At 40.1% G+C, this 12111-nt stretch overlaps 1 protein-coding gene and 1 pseudogene across 3 annotated transcripts in view; one reads left to right on the top strand and one right to left on the bottom strand.

The window, feature by feature from the left end:
* Positions 1 to 12111, top strand: part of SLC12A6 (solute carrier family 12 (potassium/chloride transporter), member 6) — a 163955-nt gene that overhangs the window by 43498 nt on the left and 108346 nt on the right. The gene's annotated exons all lie outside the window — the stretch shown is intronic.
* Positions 9660 to 10471, bottom strand: LOC102826414 (annotated as a pseudogene).

Below are 12111 nucleotides of genomic sequence, written 5' to 3'. Positions count from 1 at the left end.
ATTCTATGGTATGCCTGATGGCGAACTTCACTGCACCTCCACCCTAGCCGCCATCAAGCCCGCCTCCAGTGGCAGGTTTTTTGAAAGTCGATAGCCAGGGCTTGCTTCAGAGATGGCCTCTGGGTTTATTTAAATCACAGCCTTTGGATCAGCAGCTAAGCACATTAACTATACTACTCTGGGATTTCAGTGACTATTCTAGACTCAGTTTTCTTCTAGTAATTCTTTGTATGAGGAAGAAGTACCAGATATAATCTAACTTCAGTTTAATAAGGCTTTTTATTTTATTGTTTTCCATGACAGCTGACGAAGTAGTCACTTAAATGAACTATTGTTTGTTCATTGAACAGCTGATGAGAATGTATATAACTAAATTGTATTTACCTTTGTTGTAAGGTTAAACTGGAAGGAGACTTGGAAGGCATAGAAGAAAGGAAATGCCTATGGGAAAACCTGAAAGATTTTTTTTTTTTTTTTAATCTAGGCTTAAAATGTTCTTGATGGTCTTTTTTAGAGAGATTGCTTGAAACTCATTAAGTTTCAGCTCCTTGTTCTCCTTGAGTTAAAAGTTCCTAAATTGACAAAACCACAGTTGTGTTGCAAATGCTTCTAAAACTGACCAGTTTTGTAGCCATTTTTCTGATTAAGTGTTTTTCTTTCAGTGATCTGTGAGAAGAGGAAAAAAAATAGGTATTGTCATACAAATTGAACATATTTGGAAAGCATGGCAACCTTTAAAATGTGTTTTAAAAGATGGTATTTGTAATATACAGATGAGTAATTCTAGATAAAATTTATGAATGTAGACATAATGTAAACTATTTTGCAGGAGATCATATTTAGTAAAGCAGAGGGGCAATGAGAATGAGACGAGTTGACAGGATGGCTGCATCAGTGGTCTCAGACATTCCAAACGCCGTGACGAAGCTGGCTCAGGACTGGGCAATATTTCGTTTGTTGTCCATACGGTTGCAGTGAGTCAGAATCAGCTCAGCAGCAACTAATAACAACAACAACAACAACCTAATCTAAAAACGAAGTACATTAATTTTTACCATGCTAGATATAGAATCTCAATGTATTAGAACCCATCTTAATTGTGGTTTTGAAAGGAGAAGCAGAAACTCAGATTTTCCTAACATCTAAGGCCTTCTGGTAGCATAGTGGTTACTAATCGGGCTGCGAACCGTAAGGTCAGAAGTTCAAAACTACCAGCTGTTCCATGGGAAAAAGATGAGGCTTTCTGCTCCCATAAAACTTTACAGCCTTGGAAACCCTGTACAGAGTTGCTGTGAGTTGGAACCGACTCCACAGCACATGACAACAACAACCCTGTCTAGTTTTGGTGCCCCATCCTATGTTTCTCAGTAACCTGCCCATACACTACCAAAACAGCACTCACCCACACACTATACTGCAATAGTCTGTTTATTTATCTCTTTAACCCGATATTATTAGTGTAGACTCCTCGAGGGCAGAGGCCTTGTTGGATCATTTTTGTATCCCCAGGTCTTGAGCAAGCTGGCACAATACTAGGCATTCCTTGTATGAAAGAGTGCACACTGGCAGCCTGTTTACTTACCATCTGCTCGTTCAATGCAAATATTATGCAAGGTATTATGGTTTCTTGTAAAACTTGTATTTCAGAGATTTACAAACATGAATTTCCCATCACAGTCAGTAGAATGACATTGGAACCAGGAACCTGTGTTTGAATCTCAGTCCTCTTGTTGCTAAGTGCCATCTAGTAGGCTCTGATTGAAGCAAGCTGTAGCTGGTTTCCAAGGAGCGGCTGGTGGGTTTGAACCACCCACTTTGTGGGTAGCAACCCAGTGCTTATCTTACAGGGCTACACCAAGACTGCAGTCCTTGTTGTTGCTGTTAAGTACTGTGCAGTCGCTTCTGACTCCTAGCGACTCTGTGTAGGGTTTCTGAGGAGCGGCTGGTGGGTTTGAACCACCAACCTAGCAATTCAAACTGAACTTGTGGTTGAGTGCTTATCCTATGGAGCCACACATAGTTATAACTGATGATTGTTATTGATCTTAGGTGCCATCAAATTGGTACCATGCACAACAGAACAAAGCACTGCCCGGTCCTGCGCCAACTTCACAATCATTACTACATTTTAGCCCATTGCTGCTGCCACTGTGTCAATCCATCCCACTGGGGGTCTTTCTCTTTTTCTCTGACCCTCCGTTTTACCAAACATGATATCCTTCTCCATTTTACCAACATGGACTGGTCCCTCCTGACAATATGTCCCAAGCTTGAGAGATGTCGTCTGGCCATCCTGGCTTCCAGGAAGCATTCTAATTATTAGTAGTGGTCATTAGTTGCAGTTATTACTTGAGTGACTTTGGGCACATTACTAAACTTCCCTCAGCTTTTGTTTGCTCATTACAGGATAGTTGAGGTTTAAATGGATAATATATGTAAAGTACTTAGCACTATGTGTGACGCAGTAGGCACTCAAATAACAGATGCCATTTACTTACTACATTTTTGTTGTTGTTGTTGAGTGCCATCGAGTCGGTTCTGTCCCATAGTGACCCTGTACAGTGTTTCTGAGGCTGTGTAAATCTTTATGGGAACAGAAAGCCTCATCTTTCTCCCGCAGAGTAGCTGGTAGTTTCGAACAGCTGACCTTAAGTTTCACAGCCCAATTCATAACCATTACGCCACCAGAGCTCCTTTGTTATTAGTGGTTTAATAAGGACAAAAGAGAAAGATGATGAAAAGAAAATATGTCCTGGAGGGAACCCTGGGTAAGTATCTCAGAGATACAACTGATTCTTGAAGAGAAGAACATTACAAGCAGGAGGAACTCTCTGAAGATTCGAGAAGGTGCCGCTTGTGTGGGAAGGAGTACTGGTGACACAGTGGTTAAAGTACTTGGCTGCTAACCAGAAGGTTGGCTGTTTGACCCCGCCACCATTCCATGGGAAAAAGATGTGGCAGTGTGCTTCTGTGAAAATTACAATCTTGGAAACGCTTTAGGGGTAGTTCTACTCTGTCTTTTAGGGTTGCACAAGTCGGCACCTCTACCACAGCAGCTTGGTTAGGGTAGCTTGTAAGGGAAACAATAATGTAGGGTGAGGAGAGAGAGGTGCATGAAGAAAGAGAGGTGATAGTAAAGCTGAGTGATCGATTGAGACCTCATACAGCAATTTCACTAATTTCATCCTCTTCCTTACTGTGTGGGATTTAAAAACAACACTCTTCCATCAAGTTTACTCTGACTCAAGCAACCCTATAGGACAGAGCAGAACGGTTCCCTAGGCGTTCTGAGATGATGAATCTTTACAGAAGCTTATTGCCTCATCTTTTCCTGAGGAATAGCTAGTGGGTTTGAACCACTGGCCTTGCAGTTAGCAATCCAGCACTTAATCATTGCACCACCAGGGGTCCACTTTGTGGGATGGCCAGTGTTACTGCCCTTGTAGAGATAAAGAAGCTGAGGCTAGTGAGAGTAGGTGCTTTCCTCAGGCCACATGACCTGAGTAACAGAGCCATTGTTCAAACTTCTAAATACTAGGTCCTTCCCACCACACTATGAAGCCAAGTTCTAGAGTTTTAAAAATAGGAGAAAGTTACTTTACATCTTAATGTATGTAATCCACTGAATTTGATGTGAACATTAAGAAATCTGTAATTTTCTTTACACTGAGCAAATAATCTGAGAAACTGGATTATATGAAGAAAAAAACGTGGTATCGGGATTGCAGGAAGACTAACAACCTGTGATATGCAGATGATATAACCTTGCTCGCTGAAAGCGAAAAGGATTTTAAATACTTACTGATGGAGATCAAAGACCACAGCCTTCAGTATGGTTGCATTTCAATGTAAAGAAAACAGAAATGCTCACCACTAAACCAATAAATAGCATTCCAGTAAATGGAGAAAAAATTGAAGTTGTCAAAAACTTCATTTTACTAGGATCAACTGTTAACACTTATAGAAGCAGCAGTCAAGAAATTAAATGACATATTGCATTAGGCAAATGTGCTGCACAAGATCTCTTTAAAGTGTTGAAGAGCAAAGATGTTAGTTTGAGGACTAAGGTATGCCTAACCCAAGCCATGGTATTTTCAATAACTTCATATTCACGTGAAAGTTGGAAAGTGAATAAAGAAGGACGTAGAAGAATTGAGACATCTGAGTTATGGTGTTGGAGGAGAATACTGAAAGTACCATGGACTGCCAAAAGAACAAACAAGTCTGTGTTGGAAGAAGTGCAGCCAGAGTGCCCTGCTCCTTGAAGCCAGGATGGCCAGACTTCATCTCTCCTACTTCGTACATATTATCAGGACAGACCCGTCACTGGAAAAGGGTATCATGTTTGGTAAATTGGAGGGTCAGAGAAAAAGAGAAAGAACCCCAACAAGATAGATTGGCACAGTGGCAACAGCAGTGTGCTCAGGTGTAGCAACGATTGTGAGGTTGGCGCAGGATTATGCAGTGTTTTGTTCTGTTTGGCGTAGGGTCACTGTGAGTTGGTACCAACTCTGTGGTACATAACAACAATAACAACCACTGTTGAGCACTTATATGTCAAGTACTTTCCAAATATTAGTTTATATAAGACTGAACTAACAGCAGGTCAGAAGAAATGTTGGAAGAAATGCAGCCAGAGTGCTCCTTGGAGGCCAGGATGGCCATACTTTGGACATATTGTCAGGAGGGACCAATTGCTGGAAAAGGATATCATGTTTGGTAAGGTGGAGGGTCAGAGAAAAAGAGGAAGACCCCCAGTGAGATGGATTGGCAAAGTGGCAGTATCAATGGGCTCAAGCGTGGCAACAATTGTGAGGTTGGCCCAGGACCAGGCATTGTTTTGTTCTGTTGTGCATAGGGTCACTATGAGTTGGTACCAACTTGATGGCACCTAACAACAACAACAACAACAACAGGGCAGGTAACTGTTATCACCTTTTTAGAGGTGAGAAAAGTGAAACTCTTGAAAGTTAGATAAGTTAAATGGCATATTTGAAATTCAAACTAAGGCCTATATGACTGTAAACCATTTTTTCTGCCTCACACTACACTGTCTCTCTGCTGTAAACATACACATTATTATTATGTTTTCTGAAATAGTATGCTCTACTGGTGTGGCACTATAGGATTAGCACTGGACTATGAACCACAAGGTCGTCAGTTCAAACTCACCAGCTGCTCCTTGGAAACCATATATAGGTTCGCTATGAGTCAGAATTGACTTGATGGCACATAACAACAACAACTTAACAGTTATGAATTCTTCTTAGATTCGTGGACTTCTCAAAATTAATTGAAAGTTAACTGCTGTTTCTGTAGCTTTTCATGCATTGAATTGTTAGTTTGTTGTTGTTTTTTCGTTTGGTATCAGATAGTTCCATATAGACTATTCTTCAAGGAAATACACACAAACCACTGAAAGTATTCAAGATGGGTTAGTTTTCATGTACATTAGGAAAAAACAGTTAAAGTTTTCATTTCATGGATCTTGTTACTTAGAACAAAGCTAGGTAAAAAAAGCAAAAATCATTTAGATTGCAGAATGTTCCCTTGGGTTGTTTATATATTCCTGAGTGTTTTTGTGTACATCCAAAAAATAAAACAAAAAACAGAGGGAATAAAAGCAAATCCTGTTAAATGATGATGCACAGGGGAGATTGTAATCATTGCAATGAAATGATGAGTGTACAATTGCTGTTCTCCCATGTAAACTCTCACTCAATTCATAATATAAAGTTTAAAAAAAAAAGTCTAGTTAGAGACAAACATTACTGCAGGTAAGGCAATGCATGAGAAAGATGGACAGTGGCACATAATAAATGGTTTTGACCTATTCCAAATCCTTTTTTGGTGAATTATTACGTCTCATTTTCTTTCCTGCAGTAAACAGCCTCTTGTGACAAAAGATTCCAATGGTTGTATTAGAAATGGTGAACCTAAAGTAAGAGACCGTCTCAAAAACTGCCTTTAGCTTTCTCCTACTTCATTGCCTCTTTATGTATTTTCCTTCATCTAAACCTCTCTTCTGTTTTCTACTCCCTGTCTACCATAAAAATTGAAATAAAATTACACATAAGTGCATTAATTTCATCTCTTCAAGACCAGAATCATTCTCTTTTCCTACAAGAGGATCTGCCTAATCCTCTGCCTCAACTCTGATTACTCCATTTGTCAGCCTCCATCAGCAAGCGCATAATTTGTAGTATGCCTTGAGCTTCAGTAGCTTGGTAACTTTGTTTGTTTCTATTCAATTGTGTTATAAATTAGATGTAGGTGGAAGGTAAGGTTTTACTCTTTTTTTTTTAATTATATAGTTTTATATTAGAAATTTCAAACAGTCAAAAGTTCACATAACTTTCTGTTCGTCTATCTCGTATCTGTTAATGGCTTTTAAAAAACATTATTTAAAATATTATGGATATCAACCTTTTGTCTGAGATATTTATTGCAAATATTTTTCTGGTCAGTTTTTTTACAGTTTTATTAAGGTGTGACTGACATGAAATATTTAGTGTACAATTAGATCAGTTTTGACTGATGTATATACCTGTGGAGCTATTATTATAATCAAGATAGTATTTCCACCACCCCTGAAAATTTCACTGTTCCAATTTTTCATTGACCCCTAATCAGCTCGCCGTGAGTCAGAACTGACTTGGTGACAACTGCCAGCACCTCTCTCTACCCCATACTCTGGTCCTCAGGCAACTACTGATCTGTTTTCCCTTACGATGCAGGATCATCACTAGACTGCTAACCACAAGGTTAGTGGATCAAACCCACCAGCCATTCCTTGGAAACCCTATACAGGATAACTAACAACTCAACGGCATTTAACAACAACATACATTAGTTTTCATTTCTTAGAATTTTACATAAATGGAACCATACAGTATACATTCTCTTTTGTCTGGTTGCTTTTGTACAACATAATTATGTTGAAATTGATGTGTTTAGTTATTATCTTTTAATTTTGACAATGATTAAGATATTCCTAGTTGCACAGATTATTTTTTTAAAGCTTAATATTTAGAGCATCAGTTGAAAACGGTATATAACTCACAGATGTTTAGACTTCACAGACGTCCAAATTTTTACTTACTTGTCAAGCTTTGAAAGTTTGACAAATAACAGGACATTTCCATTTCAGAGAAGGTTTTCAGAAAATGGCTGCTTACAAATCTCACTATCCCTTCTCTCCTAATTCCAGTCTGCATCTGCCTCTTTTGAGCCAAATGACCCCGAGATACAATGAACAGTTGGGTGGAAGTAAGGTATTGAACTCGGGGGAGAGCTCATGGGCTGGGCAACAGCTTAGAGAGCCTAGGATGAGGATCAGAATGGCAGACCCCAGAAGGATCTTTGGCTGGTAGAGATCCTTTGACTTCTGGGGGGAAGGAAATGGGAAGAGCCAGGGGACTGAGCTGTCTCCATACCTAAGGGGGGAAGACATCAAAAGGCCTGAGAGCAGGGAGGCTTCCTCCTGGGTCAAAACAAGGGCTGGTGACTTGCCTACTGCTGTGCTGCCAGCCCACAACAGTGGAGACTGCTTTGCCTTTCTGTTCTCTTGAGACTGCCATGTGACCCTCCAACAACTAAACTTGAATCCTCAGGAGGTTAAAAAAATTAAAGAAAAACAACCCATTTGGGGAAGCCAAGAAACCAGAAAGAGAATACGCACGTATAAACAATATATTGGGCTAGTTAAATGGAAATGCTAGAGGAGACAGTCATTTGAACACAAAAATAACAGCTTTTAAGGACGTTCAAATCCATACAAAAAAGACTTAAGGACTTCTGGCAAGATGACGAACTAGGCAGATAGGCAACACAGACAGGAGAGATCAAATGAAACAGATACAGATGACAGTGCTGGAGGCCTAGAGAGAAATGGATTGAATACTGACTAGGAGAAGAAGCTGAACAAAAGCGGTGAGAAAGGAGACAGCTAAATGAACTGTCAGTGGACCTGGTGCAGCAAAGCCATTTTGAACTTTTGCAAGCAGTTGATCCATCAAGACAATGGCCTGACAACTCATAGGCACTTGTGTCTGCTGATGAGAATGGTGGGATCTTCCCTTGTTCCCCATACCCTCCTGGTGATTAGAAGTGTGGTCAGCCCCTACCCTCACCCACCCATTGGCCAGTGCCACACTCCCTGCCCTGTATGTATAACCTCTGCTCTGTCTGAGGTTGGAACAACACTGGGTACACCTCCACTTCATGTGAAGACACAGTGTCAGGTCCTGACCATGCCTGGGAGGCCAAGAACTCTACATAACCAGCCACCCTCCCCCTTGCTGTCCTCTGTGCCTTAGAGTTCCTTTCAGGAACAAGCACCTAGACCTCAGACATTTTCTAAGTTGGCATTTTCTACTTCTGGATCAGGTTCCCTGACCTGTCTAGGTTTCCAGGAACTCCATTTAGGAACTCCATTCTATCCCTTTCCCCACTCCACCCCACCTCTGATCTCCTGGAATGGCAGAGGGTGCCAGCCCATACCAAGTGCCCTGCCCAACTCAGTTTTCTTCTCTCTGGGTCCTACCCCTGCCCCAGTTTTTTCCTTTCTTTGTTTTATTTTCTTTTCCCATTCCCTTGTCTTTTTCCCTCTTTCTAACTCTGTTTTTTTTTCTTTTGTTTTTTTTTCCAACCTCTTCTTCGTTCTCATGTTTTATCTTTTAGTTTTTTCTTTACTATTCTAATTCTCTTTTCTTTGCCCTCTCCCTAGTTTTGCTTGTTTCTTTTTTTCTACTTCTCTTCCCTTGTTTATATTTTACTCCCTTTTTTTCTTTTTGAAAAATATGACTTTTATTTTACTAAATATCAAACACTGATTCTTATTAACAGGAAGGGAGCTAATGCCACATTCTCCTCAGAATTTAAGACTTATTTTCTTGTCCAACATAAGGTATTATAGTCTAGATTAGTTTATTTTTTAAAATTACAAATTTTAAGAATCTCTCATTTTACTTCTTTATCATTTCCTAGATTTTTCATGTTTCTAAAAATGCACAACATATCAGTTGAGATGACATTTGGATATAACAGAGTCGCATCATGGAGAGAGAGGTTTATTTCTCTCCCACGTAAAAGGTGGCCAGGGGTAGGTAGTGACCATGCTCTCGCTGGCTGAGCAGCAGTTTGGAATGACAGTCACACTCTCAGGACACAATACGCTTTGTTGGATGGGATCTGACACCAGGCTCACTGAACATTGTGGGATACAGAGTAACGGCAGCTTGGCAGCCCAGCAGCATCAGGCTTGTTTTTGGCTGGAGGAGCTGCTACTCTGGTCTCCCAACACTCACGCCGTGTGTCACAAGCCGACTCCATGGCAGCTACCAACAGAAGTGCATCACAATTTGTGACGCCTGTAATTGAACACCGATACACTTAGTTTAGTAAAGCATCCAAATGTAAAGGACTCACTAGAGATGTGTCTCTGATTATTTAAACTGGCTTTTGTTTTGTTTTTTTAATTCAATTCAATTTGGTCTTAATAGTACATAACTGCTATATTAACTTATGCTATATTTGGGAAATGTCAACAGAAATAACAAAATAGGTGAACAACTAGAAGCTACAGAGCCAAATAGTTGACTTAAAAACTAAGTAAGTTCATGATTAGGTATGAGAGACATTTCTTCTCAGAGTAGATTCTAAGACAGCATCCTGAGTTTCCATAAAAATAAATCAAAAGAAGGGATCTCAATAAGAGGATCCGAGCCCTCTATTTCCAAGTGCAGTGATTTCCCCTGTTCATAACTCAGGTCTTAGTTAGCTTTCATTTGAATCTCTTGCACCTTCAACTCCAAAGGTTTATTTGAGGCTGGTGCTACAACTTCTTCATCTTCATCATCATGTGTTGTTGTTGTTGTTAAGTGCCGTCGAGTCGATTCCGACCCATAGCGACCCTGTACAGGGTTTCCGAGGGTGTAAATCTTTAAGGGAGTAGAAAGCCTCATCTTTCTCCCGCGGAGCGGCTGGTAGTTTCGAACCGCTGACCTTAAGGTTCGCAGCCCGATTCGTAACCACTACGCTACCAGAGCTCATCATCATGTAGAAAACTACAAATCATGTTGGGTCTACTGGAGGAATTAGTATCACTGATTTCCAGCCACTCCACGCCACCTATGGTTTCTTCTCCTTCGTTCTTTTCTGTCAGAAGAATTCTTGTCATGCTGAGTTTCTTCATTGTACGGCATTTGTATTTTAGCACTGTTTTATTGTTGCCTTCTGCATCCACGTATTTCTCCACATCTTCTTCAAATAGAACACAGGTCCCAAGAGTGTCTTCATATTCCCCAGCAAAGACATAATAGGCCTCTCAGTGTCAGTGCCCAAAATCTTGCATTTATTTTCACATTTTGAGAGAAAGTCTGAATTCAGTAATTACTGACAATTCCACAAGAATCAACTGCTCTTCTTCCTCTTCCCACTCTTCACGCCTCCGATCTTCGGTCGCCGCCATGAGCCCACCGCTTCTGTGCCTCCCACTCTAATCCCTCCCTCTCACTGCCTCCATCTTGAGTACTGCTCTTTTTTTCTTTTTAGTTATTCTTTTTTTGTTGATGATTGCCTACTGCCCTCTCACTGCTTGTTTTTAATTTATTTTTCTCTTTATCTTTTTAAATCCTCCTATGTGATGGGAGACAGCAGCCATGCCCATACATTGCAGCCGCATCCATGCCTCCTTGAGCTCCGCTTACTGGACAAGGGCCACTATCCATTCCCCTTCCCCTTGATCATAAATATACAGCATCCCAAACCAGCCATACACACACACACCCTCAACTGTGTGACAAGAATAGAGGACTGCATCATGCATTCTGTGTCACATCCACCAGGGAACAAATGGTGGATACTTAAGAACACACCAACATACAGTCATCAATTAAGTACAAATAGAACAGTATTACAAGGTGATGTAGAAAACAGACAAGCTCACACGAGAAAACACGTGACCAAAATACAGAGATAGAAGACCTTTCTGTGAAGAAATGGCATTGAAATTGCCTGATAATGAATTGTAAAAGATGATATTTAGACAGAAATGGATAGACTGAAAAATCAAGAAAGCTACAAACAAAATTAAGGAAAACACTTCAGAAGAATTCAGGAAGTCACTATTAAGAACAAACTGACAAAATAAGTGAAAATTTAGAAACTGTACAAAAACAACAAAAAGATATCTAGAAGATTAATAAAAAATTTCAGTAATAAGTAATACAATGAAAGGACAAAGGAGTACAGTTGAATTGATGGGAGGCTGAATCAGTGAGCTTGAAGACGAATCTCTCAATACTAGCTGCTAGAGGAACGATCATAAAAGAACAGCAAAAAAAAAAAAAAAAATCCGAAGAAAGCCCAAGAATTATGTGGGACACCATCAAGAGGAATAATTTATGTGTGACTGGAATTCCAGAACAGGAAAAGACCACCACCACCACCCCCCCAAAAATAGAGAAAATAGTCAGCAGAAAACTTCCCTAACATGAAAGATAAGAAGATAAGCATTCAAGAAACTGAACAAACGCCAAACAGGATAGGCCCCCAAAAGAAAATTACCAAGCCATAATCATAAAGTCTCCAAAACCAAAGACAAAGACAGAGTCCTGAGAGCAACTCAGGAAAACTAAGTTACCTACAAAGGACAAGCAATAAAGACTAAGCTGATTTCTCAATAGAAACCATGTGAACCAAAAGACAATGGAATGACATATAAAACTCTGAAAGGAAAAAACTGCCAACCAAAAATCATATACCCAGCAAAATTGTTCCTCAAATGTGGCAGTGAAATTAGGACATTTACAGATAAAGAAATTAAAGAAATTTGTAAAAGCCAAACCAACCTTACAAGAAATACTAAAGGGAGGTCTTCAGACAGAGAGCCAGCAACAGTAGCCAGCAATCTGAGATTATATACATGACAACACCACCCACAAGTCAACCTAAGTTTAAAAGTTTCCAAAGTAAAAGAAAACTCCAAGATTGAAAATAGGGATCCAGAGATTGTTTGTTGTCAGGTGCCATCGAGTCGGAACCGACTCATAGCGACTCCATGCACAGCAGAACGAAACAATGTTCGATCCCGGGCCAACCTCACCACCG

This window comes from Chrysochloris asiatica, unplaced genomic scaffold (genome assembly GCF_000296735.1).
Source record: "Chrysochloris asiatica unplaced genomic scaffold, ChrAsi1.0 scaffold00004, whole genome shotgun sequence".
Taxonomy (NCBI): Eukaryota; Metazoa; Chordata; class Mammalia; order Afrosoricida; family Chrysochloridae; genus Chrysochloris; species Chrysochloris asiatica.
This window is presented reverse-complemented; position numbering and strand designations above follow the sequence as displayed.